This window comes from Orcinus orca, chromosome 7 (assembly GCF_937001465.1).
Source record: "Orcinus orca chromosome 7, mOrcOrc1.1, whole genome shotgun sequence".
Taxonomy (NCBI): domain Eukaryota; kingdom Metazoa; phylum Chordata; class Mammalia; order Artiodactyla; family Delphinidae; genus Orcinus; species Orcinus orca.
The window spans coordinates 10,508,593-10,530,359 of NC_064565.1; the positions used below are offsets into that span (position 1 = coordinate 10,508,593).

General features: G+C 48.3%; 1 pseudogene; it reads left to right on the top strand.

Annotated features, from left to right (window-relative positions):
- Positions 1-4,598: 4,598 nt before the first annotated feature.
- Positions 4,599-4,743, top strand: LOC117195520 (uncharacterized; annotated as a pseudogene).
- Positions 4,744-21,767: the final 17,024 nt, after the last annotated feature.

The following is a 21,767-nucleotide window of genomic DNA, read 5'->3' on the forward strand; positions in this document are numbered from 1 at the left end:
ATGTGCACCCCTACAGTCTGAATCCCCCCTTCCCAGGCAGGGCTGATAGGGGATAATCTCTGAACAAAGCTGGGGGTGAACTGAAGACCAGTAGTGAGCGTCCAGCTGGATCCTGACAGCAGGCAGGGCGAGCCAACATAGACCGATAGCTGGGTACTGGGGCCAGGGATGGAGAGGCAGGAGAGGAGAGCCCACGGAGCAGACATGGGCTCCCACTCAGGACTTCCCTTCTCCACAGCAGCGGTCCCCAACCTTTTTGGCACCAGGGACCGGTTTCGTGGAAGACAGTTTTTCCACGGATGCTGCGGGGGTGAGGATGGTTCAGGTGGTAATGCCAGCAACGGGGAGTGGCACATGAAGCTTCGCTCACTCGCCCACCGCTCACCTCCTGTTGTGCGGCCCACCTCCTAACAGGCCGCGGACCGGTACCAGCCTGCAGCCCAGAGGCTGGGGACCCCTCCTCCCCAGCACACGCTCCTGGGTGAGGCAGGACATAGATGGGCCCCAGGCTGAGCAGCTGGACTCTGTCCCCTATGGACAGACACTCCAAGATAAAGATGATAGCAGGAGCAGAGAGGAGCTGAGTCCTGCCCAGATAAGAGATAAAGAGACCACATATACCTCATTCTTGAGGCCAAAGAGACCTTCCTGTCTACACATGCACAGAAAGGCTCCTCAGGGATCACAAAGGGGCACCATCCCATAGTAGGTGATGTCAACCTACCCGTAGGCCTCTTCGCTGGAATCCATCATGGCTAAGAGATGCACATGCGCACAGGGGAGGACCCTGAGATGTACCAAATATGGACTCAGAACCAGGCAAAGCAAGATGATTGACCAGAGGAAACCCAGAAGCAATGCCCCATAAAAGTGATTCAAACTACCACGAGGGTGCGACTCTCTGAGCTCACCCGTGTGAGTCTATTCACACATACATTTTTTCCTCCTAATAAACACTTTACTTGCTCCACTACTTTCTGTCTCTTCATGGAAATTCATTTCTACAAAGCTGACGGGCCAGGGCCTTGTCACTGGACACTGGTCTTGTGGCTAGGGTTCAGCGCTCTCACAGCCTGACTTCAGTCTGTGGCCGGGAACCAAAATCCTGCTTCAAGCCACCTCAGGCTGAGGCCACCCAAGACCATGGGGACAGGATGCACCCAAGACAACTTTGCCTCCTTCACCAACCAGGCAGAAGTGCCCACGCCATTTCTCCGCCGCCATCGGCTTGAGACCCAAACCTGGCCCCTCCTGCTCTACTGAAGGAGACAAAAGGGACTCATCTAGAGGGCTGGGCCAAAGGCTACGGTTATCTCCACTGCCAGCAGCCCCCTCCCCTGTGAAATGCATAATGCACCATAAGTACTGCTCAGAGGCAGATAAAAATAGCTTTGAATCAAAGAGGTAGTTTCCTTATTTTGTCTCCAAGGACACAGATCTGAGGGCTGGACGGCATGTGGGCAAATCAGTTTTTGCTCTTGGCAGGAGTTTCAGTGCTTTTCCTCCACAAGCACAGAAAAGTCTGCCAGTGTCGATATCTGAAGCTGAGATAATAGGCTGGAGCAGTGCTTTATCTTTTCTTGACCCACTCCCAGCCTTCAAGGTCTCCACTCTCCGTCTGTAGACACACAGGATAAGCCAGACATAACAGCAATAGCAGAGAAGTCCACCAGGCCCGCTGGACCGATGAAGTTGTGTAACGATGACCATCGCCCTCCACCGCAGACATCTTCTGCCTGCAACTCTGCAGACCCATAGCGGCAGCCCCATTTTACAGGTGGGAAAACCGAGGCTCAGAGAGGCCACATTATTTTTCAAGCATCAGTGCTAAGTCCAGCTACCCTCAAAGCCTGAGGTCTTTTAAGACTCTGCAGATGTGGAATCACTATCTTGGCTTTGCCTCCTGCCTCCTCCACTTAAAAGCTGGGCCACAGAGATCCAGGCTCTTAATCTCTCTGAGCCTCAGGTTCTTGTCTGTAAAATGGGAGTCAAAACTACTTCCAGAGCTGTTTGTAACTCAAAGGAGATCGTGTAAAGGAGTTTTGTATTCTGCAAATTGACATGTAGATACTAGTTATTGTTATTCTTATAACTGAGCACTTAATGCACACAAGGCACTGCTCACCAGGCCCCTAGGAGGCAGGTATTATTAATATCCCCACTGTGCAGCTGACTGATTGAGATGCAGGAAGGCTAAGGCCTTGCCCACAGCTAGGAAGAGGCAAAGCCATCACTGGAACAGAGGCAGCTGGCTCCAGCGTGGGCACAGTGAAACCTAAACATGGCGATGGTTACCACAGATGTATTTTCCTACGCTGAAGACGGTTAAGGGTGACGGTGCCTTGCAAGAGTATCTTCGCCTCCCTTCAAATCCTCCCAAAGGTTTATTCTATTCTGTAGTTCAATCCTCAGTCTGGGGAAAAAAAGATCTGATAAAGAAGTCACACCAAGGTGTTGCTGCTGATAAAGCGTCTGTAAGCAGCAGGGGTGTTTGCATCCTAATCAAAGCCTGGAGGGACGGACAAGACAAATAGAAGGCAGACTGGAGGGTCAGCGCCCAGCACCCTCCTCAAGGGGGCGGGGGAGGGGGTCAGTGGGGCGAGGTGGGCGGGGCTGGGAAGAAGGAGGCTTTAGCTCACTCTCCGGGACACTCACCCCAACAGTGCGCTGGGCTAGCGAGCAAGTCCAAGTACACCCAGGCCCCACAGCAGCCCCTTGGTTCCAGGGCGAGGACGTGGGAGGGGTCTGAGCATACAAGCCACGCCCTGGGGTGGAGCCCCCGCAGAACCACCTCCTAGCCCCGCCCCCAAATGCCCAGCGTCAGGGGGAGTGTCAGAGCATTCCTTCCTCTGTAAGATGGTACGAGGGCCTCTCTCCCGGGTGGTTATGAAGGTTAGATGAGATGCGTGTATACGAGTCGTGATTGCAGAGCAGATGATCACAGGTGGCCATTGCCCCCTCCACCCCCATGCAAACTCCTCCCCACACCCATCGCGCCTGCCTCCCAGGCTCGCTCACCTCGTGCAGCTCTCACTGCTGTGTTGAGCGGGTGCTAGACATTCAGCCCAATGCCTAGCACCCACTCCCTCGTGCCTTTGGCCAGAACAGGGTGGGCAGTCCAGATGCCCCAATCCCTGGCAGGCAGGGCCGAGGACCCATGTGCCCATGGGAGGAGATGAGCAGAGCTGAGCTCACAATTTAACCTGAGACCCAGAAGAACGCTGCCTTTTAGCTGGACTTCCTGGAGAAGTGCTGAGGCCGGCTGCCTTAAGCCATCTTCTCCACGGAGTACTGAGGAGTGAGACATGTTTGAAGAAGAGAAAGGAGAGGAGAAGGAAAAGAGAAAAATATGCATTTATGCTGTCTTTTATAGTTATATAATTGCAGTTGTATACCCTTCCTTTTCCCTCACTCTGGCTCCCCTCCCTTGGCCCCTTATCAGGCATCTTCAGACCCCCTTGTAACATTCAGGATGGCGAGTATCCAGGTGCCTCCCCCAGCAGCTGCGGCAGCTACCCTGGAGGGGGAGCCACACCAGAGCAGGAGAAACAAGGGAAGCCAGGGTGAGCTCTCTGCCTTTGGGGAATCACAGAAAAATCATCATCATGGCTGAGCTTCTACTCTATGTCAGGACCAGACGAAGCTAGCTACATACAAGATCATTAGCCTCACAACAGCCTGGCCAGGAAAGTGGCGTCATTCCCATTTTGCAGATGAGAAAGGTTAAATGACTTGCTTCAAGTCAACAACTGAGGTAAGATTTTAACACTTTTGTCAGGTTGCCGTGCCAGAGTCAGATAGCCTTCCCAAGACATTGGAGGGAGTGCATATTTGATCCACATTCAGGTGCCTTTCTTGAACCTTCATTCAACGGGTGTCTCCAGGAGGTACCCTGATAAATCCAGCTGGTTTTACTCTGCTTCTCTGATAGAATAAAGTGATCGGGAAAGGAAGTGTGTATTGTTGTTTTTAAATTATAACTCCCTTTACCTTCCCATGAAATAATGAAACTCGTTTCTAAAGGGGAAAAAATTAAATCACATCCATGTTCTGTCAAGATGGGCAGCATCACCTCAGAATACAAACGGTTCTGTTACTTTTCAAAGACCTTTTCCTCATTATAAAAATAATAGACAAGCATCAAAATGGAATATATGATACGTTAGAGGAAATTTGAAAACGCAGAAAAGTATAAAGAAGAAAATATAAATCACACAAAATTCCTCTATGAAAAAACAACCAGTATTACAATTCTGGTGCATTTTCTTGCTTTTCTCAAGTCCACTGACATTATAACCTGTAGGAGTGGTTGTAAGACTTCAAGTGGGAAGAAGGGGGGTGGGGCAGGGCAGAGCTGAGTTCTGCTGGTTAATGGTGTTGACACTTTCTGGAAGCTCAGCCCCCATTTCCTCATCTGCAACCCCCATGGGCTTTGATAAACACACAGATGTGAGCGAAAGCAATTTTTATGAAAGTTTGCTAGTTACTCTCCTTGATGGCAGGGACCATGTTTTCATGCCCTTTTATGTGCCCAGAATTTAGAAGACTGCCTGGCCTGTGGAAGCCTTCTATATAATTTTATTTTTTAAATGATGATGAACACTTCTCTGCTTTTTGGCTAAGATCAAGTATAGTATCTGTTCCTATCAGTTTAAAACGGTGATAGTGTTGAAGTCTTTTTAATACACTGGTGTCCAAACATTTTACCAAATTTTATTATACAAATGTTCACGTTCACACTTTTTTAACAGTGTGTCATGTATTTTAAAGAAATCTTATGTGGAACCCAATATCTGATAGCATTTACAGAAGCAAAGTAGCCCCTGTTAAGGGGAAGGGTATAAGAGCCCACCCTACACCCTCTTGCCCCCAAGGTATTCCCCACAGGATCTGCATGGAAGCTTAGGTCACGATTTGAAAAATAGTTTCAGAAACAGTTTGCAAACCACTCTTTTAATTATTTGAAGGCAGAAATGGGGCTCTGGGACACAGCAAAGTAAAGGAGGTTTCAGCCTCTCCCAGAACCCCATTCAATGGCCACTCAGTCCTTTCCCTCATTCCAGCTTCCCCAAGAGAAAAGGGGCCATGGCAGGCAGTATTGCAGGGACAGCAGCTAGCATTCACCAGCCTGAGCTGAGGCCCTAATCCTACCTAACCCTCAAGGCACCCTAAAAGTCCAATGCCATTTGTACGCCCATTTTGCAGATTTAAAAAAATGAAAGCTTAGGGAGGTTAACTAACTTGCCTCAGATCAATAACTACTGAGGGAAGGATTCAGAATTGCCCCCAAACCAAAGTCCATGCTTGTGGCCACTCGTACTGGAACACACTGGGGGCATTCAGAAAGAGGCACAGCAGAAACACCCAGACGGGAGGAAGGGGCAAGCATGCTAAGGCTGGGGTGCCCAGTGCCAACCCCCCCCGCCATGCTCCCACCCCCACCCCCCTTTGACAAGGCCTTTGGTGGCTGGATGCCAAAACTCCTCCCTTCTCCCTGGATGGGAAGCCGGGGGTGGTAACCCAGGAAGCACAGTGTGGAGGATGGAGTTGCCTGGGCTCTAGTGCAGAGAAGTGGGGGAACACTGATGTCCCCATATGTGGCCCAGGCCCGATCACCAGCCCAGAGCACATGCAGGACCCCAGTGAGGGGGCGGGGCTGGGAACCCTGGCCCCAAGAGCAGGGCCTCCACCACATCCCTGAGAGCAGAGAATCAACCCAGCGGGGTTGGGGGCTGGGGGCGGGAGTCCTGTCTAGAGAGTCAGCCAAGTCCGCACTGCAGGATGACAACCATTTCCGTGGACGTCCTAGGGCTGCCTGGCTTTGCCAGGTACACCCCACTTCCCTCCTCCCATCCCCCTCCCAAGTGTCTGGGTGGAATCCTTGCTCTTTTGATGCACTTCCTGATGTGTTTTTTAAATGGTGCCTACTAAGTGCCTGGCACCCTGCTAGGGGCTGGGTTGCCATCAGACACCCAAGTGGAGAGACAGACAAAGGACAGAAGCAGCACAGGTGGGGACAGGGCCTGGAGCTGACCAGGACTCTGCGTGCGGGGGGGAAGCTCAGTGTGGGCCGGGAACATGAGACACACGCAGACAGACCCCAGAGGTCTCTGCAGCCCCTGCCCTCGGCTCTGCCAGGCCTAGCTGGGAAGCCACCGGGCCCTCTGTGTGCCAAGGGGCCAGCAGCCTCCAGGGATGAGCTGAGGACCCCCTGGGGTGAGTCCAGGAGAAGGGTTGGGTGGGATCCCTTAGCGTCCCAGGTCATCTGGGGTGGGGTGGAGTGGGTCCAGCCCCAAGGAGAGAGGGTCAGAGAGGATCGACAAGTCCAGGGCCCTGGAGCCAGGGTATTTGGAGCTTTCCCTAGCCTGGGGCAGTGTACTGGCCTCTTGTCCAGACCTCCCAAAGGAGTCAGTCCTCGTGCTTCAGAGATATCTCCTGAGCTCAGAGTGAAGCCTGCACCACGTGAAAGGCTGCCAGTACCCTCGTGACCCCACCCTTGCCTTTTTCGGATTTAGAGGCCCAGCACACTCTGATAACGTGGGGTTGCTGCCCACCCAAAACAGGCCTGCAAATGTGCTTGCCCTTCCCCATGCAACTGGTGCCCTTCCTTCCCCGGCACAGGGGACGTCTCGGGGACAGGAGTGTGCCGTGATGGCTCATTCAGAGCTCAGCCTGGGCTCAGCCCCTTGAGGAACAGGAAGGAAAAGGGGGGCTGGGCCAGGGGGCGAGCAATACTTGTTCCACATACATCACCCTTTCTGCAGGGCCCCTGGCCCTTCACGGTGTCCTCTCCACCTGGTGAGGTCTGGGAGCTTCGTGAGATGCGGTGTGATGGTCCCTCCCCGACTGGCATCCAGACAACGTGGAATTAACTCATACAAAGGTCTACTGTGCACCCAGGCTGGCACCAGATGCTTCTAAACGCTCAGCCAGCCTCTGCCCAAGGCCAGACCGGCCTCTCCTCAGGCTAGTCTAGGGTCCTGCAGATGCAGAGTTAAGACCCCAGGCTGGACTCCCCAAGGCTCTTCTGCCTGGGGGCAAACACTCAAGGGAGCTGATGTCTCCTGACTGGGTGGGGCCGGGATGATGGTTAGGGTACACCCCTTCTCCCCTTTGGGCACCTCCACAGTGCAGCCCTTTGTCAAGACAACAGCTGCAGGAAAAGAATAATAGTCCTGTCATTAGCAATGAGCCTGAGCATTCCACACAGACACATAAAACAATTTGCGAAATCTGGTTTGGGTTCCCTCTAACATATATGTCAATGGAAATCGCCAACTCTGTTTTCAGGAAACACAATAACCTGTCATGTGTATTGAGCGTGATCAAGAAAGACATCTCCTTCCGCCTTCTGGCACTACATCGTTAATCTCCCTTAACAGCCTGGAGGCGGGGAGCATGTCTGTGGGCAGTGTGACTGCCCCTCCACGGGTCCTCTCAGCCACAGCCCTCCACTGATAGACGCTGCCCCCAGAATGAGGAACTCAGCTGCCCAGAGCGAGCTGCACAAATCAGGAACAATCTGACATCTCGAGGTCAGCTCAACGGAAAAATCATCACAAGTATCTCGAGGTGACAGATCTTCCCATGATGCCACAGGTGCTTTCCAGCCGTGGCGCTGCCAGTACAGTCCCAGGTTCTGGTGGGAGTGAAGGTGGGAAACAGACAGAAGGGAGAGAACAGAGCAAGAGTCAGTGAAGCCAAGACTGAGGGGGCTCTGCACTCTCTCCCAGACGTCGCTCTGCTGTGATGCACAGATGCCCGGAGCTGGAAGGAAGCTCAGAGATAGTTTGCTTCAATAGTTTGTTTCATTTTCTCAGAGAAAACTGAGATCAGAAGGGGAACAACCTTACTGGTTCACCAGGTGACAACCCTGGGAGGGGAATTCAGATCCCTCGCCAGCACCTCCTCGGATGGACAGAGGCAGAACTCCAGTTCTCCACTCAGGGGCAGGTGCAAATACTCAGTAAGCATGATAGGTGGGCAAGACCCCATGGAGGTGCCCCTCTGCCAGTTCGCAGATGAGAAACAGAGAATCACACAAACCATTATTTGATATGAATTGTGGTTGAAAGCTCGTGGAGCTAAAAGACCTTATAACCAGGGGGTCTAACCTAGTCTGGGCCTGCCGATGCAGGGGGGGCTTGCCTAAGGAGGTGTCACTGAACCTGAGACTGGAAGGTTAGCCAGACAAAAGGTGGGCAGAGACCCGGGAAGAGGGTGTCTCCCTCCCCCCCCGCCCCCTCCCTCTCCCTCCTCCTCCAAGACAACCCAGCTGGCCACACTGCCGGCCTTCATGCCCAATACAGGGGTCACTGTCCCACTCCCAGGCCTCCTGCAGCCACATCTCTCGCCTTCCTCCCATCCAACACTTCAGGTCCTGCGCTCCCCCTAGGACCACAGCCTCCCCCAAACCCGTCGCCGCGAGTGTGCTGTGGACTCCATCTCCAACAGCGCCAATCACACGGCCGGACATACGATGGACTTTCAGTTACGAATGAATGAATGGAGTAGAGGGCCCATAAGTGGGGCAGGATAGAGGGCCAAGAATACTCTGGGATGTCTGTTCCTGTGCAGCAAGCAGCCCAGAGCAGCAGGTATGCTGGTGAGGCCTGAACAGCAGCCCAGGCTCCTCTCCACAGCAGAGCCCTTTTAAAGCCTGTTCCCTCAAGGTGCTTCTCTGCTCAGCGGTCCAAAACACAGCCTTATGGAAACTCCCTTACGTCTCGGCCTGATAGGGCCGGCGCCAGGCGGACGGGAAACAGCCATCTCGTCCAGATATGGTCTCCCCCATCTGCTGTCCCCACAGACTCCCAGGAGTAAGGGCTGCGGGGAAGTCAGTAGACAAATATCCTGGATGACAAGACACGTTGCCAGGACCTCTGATGCAGCCTGTGACCTGCCCACCCACGTGGGTGGAGAGGAAAGGGTGATCTATCAGCCGATAGATCAGCACAAACCGATCACTTGAGCTCGGTGACCTACACATGGGAGGAGGTGCAGGTGAGATGGAATTTTAAAGCCAAAACAGCTTCTTCTGCATCTAAGAGTAGAGACAAGTCACCTTGCAGTCCATTTTTGTTTTCTTGGAAACCACAGGAGTGGTCCCTCTCCAATTATGACATCAGTGAAGAACCCTTGCTCCAGAAAAAGCTATAAGAGGACCTTTAGTTTTCTCTGTTGTACAATCTCCAGTGAAGAACCCTGGGGCCCTCTTGAAGAGAAAACACCCAGGCATGTATGCGGTGCAGCCTGAGTGGGTCCCGGGGCAAGGCCCGCACTGTAGCAGTGGACCAGGTCCACCAAGCTGTGCGAGGCTAGTGCACAACAGTGACACCACGTGGCAGCACCAGAAACCACAGCACCTCTGGCTTGACTGGTTCCCCAGCTCTCTCTCTCCCTGGGTGTCTGGAAGCAGGACCAGCTCCAGAGATCAGGGACAGATCAAGGAGTTTCTGCCTTTCCTACTAATGAAGGCTGGTGAAGACTCCAGAAGTTCCTGCCATGTACCCATATCTCCCTATCTCTCCCAGGCTGGTAAGGGGCCATCCCAGTTTGACATACTCTGTCTTGTTTGATGCCCATAACCACCTGGGAGGTGTGCACCCATAGTGTTGTCTGAATTCTGCAGGTAAGAATGTTCAGTGGTTAATGACTTTCCCAAATTCACACACCCCAAATAAATGGCAATGCTGGGATTCAAACCAGGCCTGTCCTACTCTGGGATCCACACTCCTTCTGCACCCCACAAGGCTCTCTCTGCCCCCAGCAGAAGCCAGGAGCAACAAAGCATCTCAGGGCCGCATTGCTTCTGGGTATTGTGTCCCTTTGGGTTTAGCCCAGTTAAAGCTTCCCTGGAAACCCGTCCCTTCCCACCCCTTCTCCAGTCAGTGTAATGTCTTTGACATTTGGTTCACATGTGGCCCCGGCCCCTTAGATCAAAGACCATGTGTGTCACATGGCATGGGTGTTTTTGGGTTTGTGGTGTGTGTGTGTGTGTGTGTGTGTGTGTGTGTGTTTCCATTTTGCTTAGCTGGTACAAGAGACGTGTCTAAGCAATCAGCATAACTTTTGAAAATCAATTTGTATTCTGTCAGCCCGAGTATCATTAACAACCTCCGCTAATACAGCAATAATGAACATCTGGAAACACAGCAGCTGTTCAGGGAACGAGGTATAAAAAACACTAAGATGACAGCTTGTTTTTCATAAGCTAGATTGGCTCTGTGCAAACGGGAGAGGCAAACAGACAAACCAGAGGAGGAGGGGAAGGGAAAAGGGAGGAGCGCTTATGCCCCAGGAACGACTTCATTGAGAGAAGACCCTCACTCCGCAGCTTCTCTGAGTTGGGCTGCCCTGGGGTAGGCACCTGTGCGCTCAGCGATCCCTCTGGACAATCAGAGAGGCCAGCAGTCCAGCGTATGGAAGCCTCTGTGTGGATGAACATCCAGAGATGGGCAAGCTGGCTGAGCAGGCAGAACGGCCGCCCAGTGCAGGAGACGTTTAGGCCTGGACTTGATGTCGAGGGAGCAGGGGAAGGTGGACTCTCCAGGCCAGAGGGGCTGAGGTCCTAGGGATTCTGGGTGTGGCCAGAGCATCAGGCTTGGAGTCGAGGGGATAGAGGCCAGTCCACAGGAGGCCTGGGAGGCCCTGATGGGGGTGCACACTGGGTCCTGGAAGTAGGGGTGACATGGGTATTCTTAAAGCCACATCAAAGATGGGACAGATGAGGCGAGGCCTCAGGCCTCTCCCCAGGCAGCACTGCTGAGCCCCCAGGAGGATTCAGCAGGCGACAGGGCAGATAAGGTCTCTGTCCTCCTGAGAACCACAGACGGGGAGCAAGGTCAGCAGACTAACGTGATGCCTTCCCTGGGGAGGGTGTTCCCTCAGATGCAGCTGCCTTGAGCGGTTGGAGTGAGCAGAGCCTGAGGCCGGGGAAGCCTGACCCACAGCTTCGTGGGGATGGGAACTCCAGGCAGAGGAACTGGCAAAGGCAAAGGTCAAGTGTGCTCAGGAAGAGAGCACCCTGAGGCCCGGGCAGGTGAGAGGGAGACTGGTAGGAGAGGAGAGGCCATGGGGAAGGGCCCACTCTGGGCCACTGGCTGCAGCTCGGGCCCTGAGGACCATATGACCCCACCAGCCTCTCACAGGCTGCCCCCTGCAGAGCCAGGGCCCCTCGTCCTCCCAGCCCAGCCCTCACACCCGAAGGCCATTTCAGAGGGATGGAGGCTGGTGGGGGAAGGCTGGAAGGGGGAGTGGCCCCAGCCACTCCTGGCTGGTTTATAATACTGTTCAAGTCCTCTGTTTCTATATTGCTGTTTTGTCCTAGATGTTTTATCTGTCATTGAAAGCAGGGTATTGAAGTTTCATATTATTATTATTGGAGAACTATTTCTTTCTTCTATTTTGTCAATATTTGCTTTATGTATTTTGAGGCTCTGTTGTTTAATGTGTATACATTTATAATTTTTCTATCTTCTTGATAAGTAGAAATTTTTATAAACATGTTCTTCTTTGTCTCACTGTAGTAATTTTTTACTTAAAATCTATTTTTTTCTGATATTAGTATAGCCACTCCAGCTCTCTCTTTCCTTCCTTTCACTTTCATCCTATTTGGGTCTTTGGGTCTAAAGTAAGTTTATTGTAAGCAGCATAAAGTTGGATCATTTTTTTTTAATCTGTCCTGCCAATTTCTGTCTTTTAATTGATTGGTTTAATCCATTTACATTTAAAGTGACTACCAAGAGTTAACAACTTACTTCTGCTATTTCGTTATTTTCTTCTATGTCGTATGTTATATTTTTCTTAGTTTCTCCAGTAATACCTTCTTCTGTGTTTGACTGATTCTTTTCTAGTGTACCTTTGTGATTCTCTCTTCATTTACTTTTCTGCATATTTTTAAATTTATTTTCTTAGCGCTTAGCATGGAGATTACAACTGACATCCTAAATTTATAACAATCTAATTCCAGTTCATACCAGCTTAGTTTCAATAGCATACATTAACTCTGATCCAATCCTACTTCATCTCCCTTTTGTTTTATTATTGTCATAAATTACATCTTTATACATTGTATGCTCAGTAACAGATTTGTGATTATTGTTTTAAGCAGTTGTCTTTTAAAGCATACAGGAAACAAAAAGAGGAGTTATAAATCAGAAATGCAATAATGGTAATTTTACATTTACCTATATAGTTAACTTTCCTGGAGATCTTTATTTGTTCATACAGCTTTGAGTTACCATCTAGTGTCCTTTCATTTCAACCTGAAGTGCTCTCTTAGCATTTCTTGTAGGACAGGTCTACTAGCAACAAACTCTCTTACATTTTGTTTATCTAAAAATATCACAAGAATTCCCTGGTGGTCCAGTGGTTAAGGCTCTACACTTTCACTGCCAAGGGCCAGGGTTCAATCCCTGGTCAGGGAACTAAGATCCCACAAGTCACATGGTGTGGCCAAAAAAAAAAAAAGAAAGAAAAATGTCACAAGGCTAAAGTAATCAAAACAATGTGGTATTGGCACAAAAACAAACACATAGATCAATGGAACAGAATAAAGAGCCCAGAAATAAACCCAAGCATATATGGTCAATTAATCTACAACAAAGGAGGTGAAAATATGCAGTGGGAAAAGATAGTCTTTCAGGAAGTGGTGCTGGGAAAAAATGGACAGCTACATGTAAAAGAATGAAATTAGAATATTTTCTCACACCATATACAAAAATGAACTCAAAATGGATTAAAGACCTAAATGTAAGACCGGACACCATAAAACTCCTAGAAGAAAACATAGACAGTACACTCTTTGACATCAGTCCTAGCAATGATTTTTTTGATCTGTCTCCTCAGACAAGGGAAAAAATCAAATACAGACAAATGGGACCTAATTAAACTTAAAAATTTTGCACAGCAAAGGAAACCATCAACAAAATAAAAAGACAAGCTACAGAATGGGAGAAGATATTTGCAAATGATGTATCTGATAAGGTGCTAATATCCAAAATATATAAACAAGGACTTCCCTGGTGGGCCAGTGGTTAAGAATCCACCTTCCACTGCAGGAAACTCAGGTTCAATCCCTGGTGGGGGAACTAAGATCCCACATGCTATGGGGCAACTAAGCCCACGTGCTGCAACTACTGAACCCATGCACCACAACTAGAGAGAAGCCCACACATTGCAATGAAGAGCCTGTGCACCACAATGAAAAATCCCGCATGCTGCAACTAAGACCTGATGCAATCAAAATAAATAAATAAATAAATAAATATATATATATATATATATATATATATATATATATATATATATATACACACACACACAGCTCAAATAACTCTGTATCAAAAAAAGTAATCCAGGGCTTCCCTGGTGGCACAGTGGTTGAGAGTCCGCCTGTCAATGCAGGAGACACGGGTTCATGTCCCTGTCCGGGAGGATCCCACATGCCACGGAGCGGCTGGACCCATGAGCCATGGCTGCTGAGCCTGCGTGTCTGGAGCCTGTGCTCCACAACGGGAGAGACCACAACAGTGAGAGGCCCACGTACTGCAAAAATAATAATAATAATAATCCAGTTAAAAAGTGGGCAGAAGACCTGAATAGATATTTTTCCAAAGAAGACATGCAGATGGCTAGCAGGCACATGAAAAGATGCTCAACATCACTAATCAGCAGGGAAATTCAAATCAAAACCACAATGGGGTATCACCTCACATCTGTCAGAAAGGCTCTCACCAAAAAGACAAAAAATAATAAATATTGGATGTGGAGAAAAAGGGACCCTTGTACACTGTTTGTGGGAATGTAAATTGGTGCAGTCACTATGGAAAACTGTATGGAGATTCTTTTAAAAACTAAAAAAAGAACTACTTTATCATCCAGCAATTCCACTCCTAGGTATATATATGAAGAAAATGAAAGCATTAATTCAAAAAGTACATGCACTCCAATGTTCAAAACAGCATTATTTACAGTAGCCAAGATATGGAAACAACCTAAGTGTCCATCAACAGATAAATGGATAAAGAAGATGTGGTGTGTATACACACACACACACACACACACACACACACACACAATGGAATATTACTCAGCCCTATAAAAGAATGAAATTTTGCCATTTTCACGAACATGGGTGGACTTAAAGGGTATTATGTTTAGTGAGGTAAATCAGACAGAGAAAGACAAATACTGTATGTTTTCACTTATGTGTGGAATTTGAAAAATAAAATGAATGAATATGACAAAACAGAAAGAGATTCACAGATATAGAGAACAAACTGGTGGTTACCAGTAGGGAGGGAGTTGTGCCGGGGAAACATATGGGAAGGGGATTAAGAGGTACACACTACAATGTATAAAATAAGCAAGATACAAGGACATAATGTACAGCACAGGGAACATAGCCAATATTTTATGGTAACTTTAAATGAAGAAGCATCTATAAAAATGTCAAATCACTGTGTTGTACACCTGAAACTAATATAACATTGTAAATCAACTACACTTCATCTGAAAACAAAGAATGTCTTAACTTCTCCTTCATTTTTGAAGAATAATCTACCAGATACAGAATTCTTGGATAGCAGATTTTTTTCTCTCTCAGCATTTTTTTTTTAATATTAGTTAGTTAGTTAGTTGTGCCAGGTCTTAGTTGCAGCAGGCAGGCTCCTTAGTTGTGGCTCGTGGGCTCCTTAGCTGTGGTTTGCTGGCTCCTTAGTTGCAGCATGTAGGCTCCTTAGTTGCAGCATGTGGGCTCCTTAGTTGTGACATGAAAACTCTTAGTTGTGGCATGCATGTGGGATCTAGTTCCCTGACCAGGGATCGAACCTGTGCCCCCTGCAATGGGAGCACAGAGACTTATCCACTGCACCACCAGGGGAGTCTCTCTCTCAGCATTTTAAATATATCATTCCACTGCCTTCTGTTCACCATGGTTCCCGATAAGAAGCTGGCTATTAATCTTATGGAATACTCTTTATACCTGACAAGTTGCATCTCTCTTGCTGCTTTTCTTTGTCTTTAACTTTTGATGGTTTGATTATGTGTCTCAGTGTGGTTCTCTTTGAGTTTCTCCTGCTTGGATTTCCTTAAATTTCTTGTTATTGTACATTCATGAATGTGTACATTCATGCCTTTCCTCAAACTTTAGGAGATTCCAGCCATTATTTCTTCAAATATTTTTTTCTGCCTTTCCTCTCCTCTCCTCTCCTCTCTTCTCTCCTCTCCTCTTCTCTCCTCTTCCCTTCCCTTCCCTTCCCTCTCCCTCTCTACCTCTCTCTCTCTCCCCCCTTCTCCTTCTGGGACTCCCACAATATGTATATTGGTCTATTTTATGATATCTCATTGGATCCTTCGGCTCTGTTCATTTTTCTTCATTCCTTTTTCTCTCTGTCCTAATTTCAGTTGCCCTACCTTCAAGTTTGCTGATATTTTCTTCCACCTGGTCAAATCTTCTGTGGAACCTCTCTAGTGAATTTTTATTTTGTCTATTGTACTTTTCAGCTTCAGAATTTCTATTTGGTTACTTTCTATAATTTCTATCTTTTTATTGATACTCCCTACTTGTTCATACACCATTCGGATTCCTTTATTTCTTTGTCCATGGTTTTCTTCAGTTCTTTTAACATATATAAGACAGTTAAAGTTTTTGCCTAGTAAGTTCAATGCCTGGGCTTTCATGGGGATGGTTTCTATCAATTTCTAGTTTTCTTGTTGAGAATTGGACATTTTGAATACTGTAATATAGTAACTCTGGAGATCAGATTCTTCCCCCTCCCCATGGATTGCTGTTTTTGTTGTTGAGGGCTGCAATCATCTATTTGTTTGCTGACTTTTCTAAACTATTTTATGCAAAATCTATATTCCTTGTTTTATGTAGTCACTGAAGTCTCTGTTCTGTTGTCTCTGTGGTCAGAGAGTGACCTGACAGTGATTTCTTTGAATGCCTGGATCCAATTTAAAAAAAAAAAAGACACTCTGTCTCTTTAAATTCTTTCAACAGACGCTGTTCAGGAAGGTGCTTCAGCCAGAGGGGTTGAAACAATGACCAGCACCTATGTTGGCCCCTCCTTTACCCGTCAAGGCAGAAAAAACACACAATCTTATATTTGGAGGGGAAGCTTTATTGCCCACTCTGGCACCAGCAAACCCACCAGGAAGACAGGCCATCTGTCCCATAACTGCTTGACTCAAGGCAGAAGAATGGAGGATGGTAGCTGCTACAGAAACACCAAAATTTACCAAACCCTCTCTTCATCCAGCACTCCCCTATGCTGCAAGGATCTGACTAATTTCCAGAGTTCCAAAATAGTTGATTCTGACAGTTTATGCCAGTTCGGTAACTGCTTTGGTGGAGGGACCAGTTCCTGGAATTTTCCGCTCTGCCATCTTCTACAACATGTAACTAGTTGTTTATCTACCATTTTATGGATCATTTTCTACTTTTTCCTATTTCTATATTCAGGCTTTCTCTCTCTTTTGGAGTAAGTTTTGGTCATTTATATTTATTTGGGAAATCATCTATCTATTGAGTTATATTTAGCAATTTCCTGACCCCATTTCAATCCCCTCCACATCTGAGGTGCTGACCCTCCTTTCCAGCCCCTGTGCTTTACGTTCCTGCTTCCTCCACACCGTGAAGAGGCAACGCTCTCTTTGCGGGCATGAGGTTAAATGTACAATAAAAGGTTTTTTTCTCTAATTATAGTTCAATTTCTAAAGTTTTGCAGACTTTTTTAAAATTAATTAAACCAAATTCAAGTTTATCCCCGAATCGATCACACTCCACTCACTTGCATTCCAAGAGAGTTTCCTGAGTGTTTGAGGAATGGAGTTTCTGGGAAGGGTGTGGACTTGCACATTAACCCTGGGTCTGCCTTCAGGAAGCCATCCTGCCTGCAATGCCATCCATCATGTGTATCCTGGCGAAACACACCAGGGCCAGCAGGACCAGCTAGTGATTTACCTCTTTTGTTGGGGGTTTTCCAAAGAACCAGTTCTACTATTTATTTATGGCTTGGGGTTTCTAATTCATTAATTTCTGTTCTTAACTACTAATTCCTTTGTCCGATTTCCTTAAGTTTACTCTATTCTTCTCTTTTTAACTTGAATTGAAAGCTTACTTTATTTATTTCTCCTTTCTGCCTAACATTGAAAGCATTTAGGGTCATGAATTTGCTTCATTATAACTTTGACAGATCTCCTAGGTCTTGATATATAAAGTTTTCACATTACCGTTTTCTTAGTACTCAGCAGTTGTAGTTTCAAATTTGTCTTTGCTTCAGAAGTTATTTAGGAAATGATTGCAGTGTTTTTATATTTGGTTAAATTTCACATAGATGGAGGGTTTTGCTTGTACTTTTGTTATTAGTCTCCATTTTCATTGCACCGGGTCAAAGCACTGACCTGTGCAATTTCTATTAGGAGGAATTTACTGAAAATTTTTTCTTGCCTGTTACGTAATGAATGAAATATTTTTGTAAATGTCCCATGAGCACTGGGGAAGAGCATGGCTTCTCATACATACAGAGTGTGGTATGTAAGTTTGGGGTCATCCCCCTGATTACACCACTAAGAGTCTCCATGTCCTTATTGATGCATCCAGCCCTTAGAGCTATGCTACAGTTTTTCACTGTTATTGTGTTTCTTTCACATTTTCCTTGTGTTCATGGGTGCAGCTGAAGGGAGCTGATGTCAGCAAAGGGGCCTGATGTTATTCTAGCATGCTGCTGTTTACAAAGAAATACAACTGGAAAAGGTCACTGAACAAAGGAGAGGCAGCACACCCACGGTCAGTAGCCGGAGCCCCTGTGTGCTCCGCAGAGCCCAGCCTGCCCACCCAAGGGAAGGTGACACCCTAGCCTGGGACCCGCTGCTCGTAGGACATCCTTAGACTGCTCCATGTTCCAATTCTGGGGCATACCCAGCATGTTAGGAAATTTTCCATATTCCATTATTTTGGGCAACCAGTCTACAGAAAGGGCTTGGGGGGTTATGCAGCAATATGGCAGCAAGTTAAGGGAATTGTACTACCAGCCCCTGCTTAAAACCATACCCATCCTCCCCCCAACTCTGCCCCATCAATAGCTTTAGCCTCTGTGTCCCCTTAGAAAGAGAACTGAGATACTCAAAGAGGACGTGTTCAGTATGACTTTCAAGGGCCTTCTGGGTCTTCTTACACTCATGTTATACAAAGCCCAGTAAGTTACCCAGGCTCCACTGACTAATCCAGTGTTAGATGGAAAAGAGGTATGTTTTTACTCCCTCTCACCCCTTTCTTCAAGTTTTTATTGACCTTTGGAATTTTAGAGTCAGTTTCTCTTTGATTTTATTATCACTAATATCTTTTAATGACTTGTACTGAAGAAGTAATACAAGCTTCACAAATAAAACAGGAAAACATAAATTAAGGGCATAATGGAATAACCCTATACATCCACCATATTGGCAAACACTAAAGGCCTGACGGTATCAAGTATCAGCAAACCCCATGGACCCACAGGAACTCTCAGACACCAGACACTGCTAGGAAAAGTGCAAAGTGGTACAAACACTTTGAAAAACAGTTTGGCCTGGACCTCCCTGATGGTCTAGCGGTTAAGACTCCATGCTTCCAACGCAGGGAGCAAGGGTTCCATCCCTGGTCAGGGAACTAAGATCCCGCATCCTGAGTGGTGTAGCCAAAAAAAAAAGAAAGAAAGAAAGAAAAGAAAAGAAAAAGACAAACAGTTTGGCCTTATCTAGTAAAATTGAAAATATGCTTGCTTATGACCTAGAAATCCCAATTCTGTGTGTATAGCCCAAACAAATGTGAGCACATGTGCACATATAAAGGATGATCACTAATATGGAAATACCCGTATTAGTCAAATATTGGGCACAATCCATATACCATGGAAAGTGAAATGGAGAAATAAATTGGGGTGTATTCATACCATGGAATGCCATACAGCAAAATAAACAAACTACAATACATAAGACTTTCTCAAACATTATGTCAAGTGAAGCAGAAAGATGCAAAAGAATGCAGGTAGAACTGTGTACAATCTCCAATGCAAATCACCCCAAACTCCCATCTTCTATTATACCCAACTACCCACCCACCTTTCCGCGTGCACCTCAAACTCAGCGCGTAACATCTGAATTCCTCATCTTTCCTCTCAGAGTCCGCTCCTCCCATCAGCTTGTTTAATGGCAATTCCACCTTCCAGTTCTCAGGCCAAACACCCTGCGGTCATCCTTGCCTTCTCTCCTCCTTCTTGTCTAAATCTAACGCCTACTGGCTCCAAACTCTATCCAGAGTCTGCCCTCCAACTCCTCTGCTGGTCCAAGCCTCCATCATCTCTCACTGCACCAGTCAACAGCGACTACACCTCTCCCTGCTTCTCCCAACACCGACAAGATCATGACCCAGCATGGTCTGGCCTACTTGGACCTCGACTGTGCTCCTCACTCACCCTCTGCTCCAGCCACTTTGGCTTCCTTCCTAAGCCTTGGAAATGCCAAGCATCGTCCTGCCTCAGGGCCTTTGCACCTCGGTTCCCTCCATCTGGAGCCCTCTTCCCCTTGTACCCACGTGGCCCTCTCCATCGCTTTCTTCAAGTCTGTGCTCAGATGTCAGCCTTGGTGTTGAGGCCTCTTTGGAATGCCCTGTATAAAACTGTCCTCTCCTCCTCCCTTGGCATTCCCATGCCTGGGTCCCAGCCTAGCTTGTTCATACTGTTCACCATATTCTGACACTGTCTGCAACTTCCTTATTTCTTTACTGTCTTCCCCAGCTCACCAGCACTTCTAGAACATCAGCTGCATGAAGACAGAGATGTTTTTCTGTTTTGTGCATTACTGTCTCCCAGTGTCCAAAACACTGCCTGGGACATAGTATGTGCTTATTGTAGCATCGCCTCCTTAGAAATCAGAGCCTGAGGTCAAACGTGTGTATCACCACTTCCAGATATGCCTTCATCCTCTGTCTCTCAGAGCAGCCCCCGTGGGTCCACTGGGTCAGATCTGGGCAGGGAGCTGCAGAGATGGGATTCGGAGGCTGACCCTCACTCTTGGCCCCGGGGAGGCCCACACACGGTGGCCACAGAAAGCCTGAGAGCCATCACGAGGACCGACCACTGAGCCAGGAAGTGAGGCGAGTGGCCAAGGCCAGGCAGATCCAGGCCCAAGTGGACACTGGGGGACAGAAAATCTGGGCCTGATGGACAGCTCCATGTATTTGCTGGTAGATGAATCCACTCTTCCCAGCTAACATGAAATGTCACTTTAACATAGAATACACTGTTGGAGCTGCTCATCTTAAATCATTATTTTATGTCATTTACTTTATCTTCCATTATTTTTAGAAACACTTTATCCTGCTTTCCGCTCTTTACTTATGGCTTCATGGTTTGACAAAGTCAGACCTGGTTGCTTCCCGCTAGCACATCCGTCCCGGGACATCCCCGCGTCGTGTGTCTGTTCCTCCTTGAACAGCAGGGATTCTGATACTGGGCCCAAACCAAGTGAGTGGTTCTCCTTGGATCCCCGCAATCTCCACGTGGATGTCTTAACAGCCTTTCTGTCGATCTCAGTGACCCCCTGACACCTAGAGGAGGGAGCAGGGCCAGGCTACAGGAAGTCCTGCGGGGGTGGACTTCATCTTTCCCTGTGCCAGCAGCCAGGAAGTCTGGGCGGGACGTTCTTAGCCGTGTGGTTCAGGCCAGCAGGCCTCCACACCCGCCCCAGGGCTCCCTGCATGTGCCCCAGGTGCGTAGGTGCACACAAAGTCACATTTAGTCACTCACGATCACAGCCAGCCTGAATAATGCCAAGAGCGTCCAGCACGGTAAAAGGTAGTGAAAAAGTGAGAGACATGATGCCTTTGTTTACAACACAACTCATTCAATTGTAGGGTTATACAGTTCAGTTGTTGATAATAGTTGTGATTAACAACCTGCTTGTGAACCCCTCAGAAGCTCTGGGTCGGTGAGCACGCTCCCTTGGCCCGTGAGATCCTTCAGAAACACGACCTGTGTACCGGTGAAGCAGGGAGCTCTTGTGATGGAGAAAAGCGGGCAACTTGGGGCTTTTCTAAAACAAAATCATTCCAGAGGCGTAAACCACCTGAGCTTTATCTTCAACCTGGAGGGTGGAGGTCTGCAAGAAAAGAAAAACTGGGCTGGGCTGGAATATGGGGAGAACCGGACAGGAGGCCTGAGGTCGGGCCGGGACCAGGCTGGCCACAGGCCTGGAGGGTATTGAAGGTGCAGGCAAAGGAACGGCCCTTGACTCGGTGTCAGCTGTCTGCTGGGCGCTGGGCTGCACTCAACAGTCCTGCAAGGTAATGTCCGGATTTACAGTCACTAATTAATTGGTTAAATCAACAAGCTTGCACTTAGTGACTAAGTGAGCCCTGGCGGGGCTGGCGCTCCTGGGAAGCAGAGGGCAGGTGGGAGCATGCACACGGGCCCTGGGCAGGCGGCTGCAGCGCTGCGTGGGCCATGCAGGAGGGACACAGTCACTGTCAGTTTGGCCGGGGCCTCCTGAGAAGGGGACATTTGAGCAAAGCCCTGAAGGAGGTAGGGAGCTGGCAGGGAGACGAGGGTCCCAGGCAGAGGCCTTGCCCAGGGGGCTCATGGAGGAGCAAGGAACATGGGCTGCGAGGAGAGAGTGGGCAGGGGGGTTAGGGCCCCCGGCATGTGGGGTTGGGGATGAGGGGGCCTGACCCAAGCACGGCTGCCGGCAGAGCACAGACATGGCGGCCAGCAGGCGTCGGGAGG